The following is a 2368-nucleotide window of genomic DNA, read 5'->3' as shown; positions in this document are numbered from 1 at the left end:
AGAAAAAGATTTGAAATAATTCCTTCCTTTGTGCATTTACTCCCAAGTAATAGGAAGCCGAGCAAAAAATCACTAGCTTTCTCTTAACTACAGGCTCAAAAAGAAAAAAAAAAAATGAATGAATGAATGTACTTAATAAGACCTGATTAAGAGTTCACTATAAACCAGTGCTTCTCAAAATATTTGTGGGGAAGGACTGGTTTTTAAACATTTCCTCCGTTGTAGACTGATACTCATAAAATACAATAAAAATGCTGCAGCGATGTCTAAAGGTTGATGAGCACTTTCTATACTTGTCTTTGTCACACACCAGTAATAAACTTTGCCATCTGCTCAGCTCCCACAAATCCACATACATTCAACACGCTACCAAATATAAGGAAAGGTAGGATATGTGCCTACCTTCTGCTCTTGCACCTCAAACACTGCTTCATGGACACTGCAAGCAAAAAGTGAGGTAGGCAGATCACTTAAATCCATCATTTCTTCCAAATCATCTTCATTTTCACCAAAAATCATCTCTTCTTCCTCTTCTTGGTCACTGCTACAGAGATCTGACTGGCTATCATTCCAAGATTTCATAGTGTCCCTCAGCATTATCCCCTAAAAGCAGGTCTTTTCCGTTTTTAAAGTTCTAAGATGTCTACCAGGCATCTACTGTTAAAAAAAAAAAAAAAAAAAAGGAAAGAAAACAACAGAGTTAAGACTTTGAGGGCCAAATAATGTTCCAATCAATTCTCAAGACAGCAATTCATCGAAGGAAGCAATTTTATTTAGGAAAGGTAAATCAGCGTTCCAATCAACTCATTACAGTTTTCATAAAGGAATTCTACACATTCTAATTTGATTTGCTTAGCATATTTCCTGTAATATAGTTCACTAGCAATGATATAGTACCCAAAAAAGGCCAAAAGTTTTCTAGTAAAATTGGGGTGGGGGGGAAGATAATACAAAATGAGATAACATCAATATGTACACTAGTTTACAAGCAGTAGGAAGGAAAATGGGAACCAGAACTGCCTTCACATATTTGTTTGGGTTTTAGGTCTACAACACTGAAACTTTGACAGCGAAATAAAACCCACGCTGACTCACTCACCATCTGCACCCTGAAATATGGTCTGCGATGAGCTGGTTTTACCTTTCTTAACCAACTTGTTCTTTTTGAATATACCCTTAAAGAATTAAGTTACGCAGTACCAAAAGTACTATACAAAGTTAGTCTTTGTTAATCGTAGAAATATTACAGCAGGCAAAATGACACAGACGACAATCGAAAAGATGTCCTTTTCCCAAACATTTAAAAATCAGTCATTTTAACCCCAAGGCATGGAACTTATAGTGTCCCTCTATTAAAGAATGGAACAGTCTGTCTTATATGGATTATTTATATGCATGTTTGTCTCCTCCAATGAACTGCACCCCATACCCACCAGAGTGCCTCAAATACAACATACTTCAAGATGCTGAAACAGAATTCGAGAAACATCAGCCGCAAAAGAATTATGTGATTGTGATTACTATTTATTACCTCAATATTACCCAATTTATCTTTTATTTCAAAGAACACAAGGATGCAAATATATTGCTTACGAAGAGTATGTTACAGAATGTTAATTATAGGATAAAAATAGTGTTTTGTTTTTGTTGCTGTTATTCTACTACATCAGTCAGGAAAGACTAATTCTAAAAAGTAAAATCTTTGCTCATTTTTATAAACATTTTCTGAATGCCTATTGCATGCCAGGTATTAGTAGGGATATTAGATAAATAAGACATGGTTCCTAGCCTCGTTGAGCTCCCACAAAGCAGGAATTTCTTCTCAACAATGTTAACCACTCCTAAAGGATCTTGTACCATTAACCGGCTCCTATACTTTCAATTTCTCTTTCTCCATCTGTCCCTTTTCCTCAGCAAACATACCTATTCAAGATTTTCCGTCCCCACCGACCAATGTTAAAGAAAATCTTTCTTTCAGATTCTACCTGCCTGTCAGTCTACCTGTCTCTTCTTCCCCTTTTCCTACCAACTTCCTGGAAAGAGCAACCTGTATTTGCTGAGTTCACTTCCTCAACTCCAGCCGCTCCTGAATTCAGTGCAGCTGGACTGCACTGCCACTTCCTTTTGGCTGAAGCTGTCCACCCTATGGACACCAATGGTTTCTTCATAGTTAGAACCTAATTTCAGGCCTCGGCTTATCTCTGCAGCAATGGATCCTGCCACCCACCCAGTCACTCTGGGGTGTCCCTGTGCCCCTGCCTTCAGGGGCCCAGTCTTTCCTCGCCAACTGTCTTTGTCACTGGCTCCTCTTTCTCCACTTGCCCTGTGCCCTTTACGACTTCATCTCTTTGAGGTTTCCTCCCCATCT

General features: G+C 38.4%; 1 pseudogene; it reads right to left on the bottom strand.

The window, feature by feature from the left end:
- Positions 1-351: 351 nt before the first annotated feature.
- LOC105311101 lies at positions 352-654 on the bottom strand (annotated as a pseudogene).
- Between the last annotated feature and the right edge of the window lie 1714 nt (positions 655-2368).

The sequence above is a fragment of the Pteropus vampyrus genome, unplaced genomic scaffold (assembly GCF_000151845.1).
Source record: "Pteropus vampyrus isolate Shadow unplaced genomic scaffold, Pvam_2.0 Scaffold24946, whole genome shotgun sequence".
In the NCBI taxonomy this organism is placed as follows: Eukaryota; Metazoa; Chordata; class Mammalia; order Chiroptera; family Pteropodidae; genus Pteropus; species Pteropus vampyrus.
The sequence above is the reverse complement of the archived record's forward strand: the minus strand, read 5'-3'. Positions and strand labels throughout refer to the sequence as shown.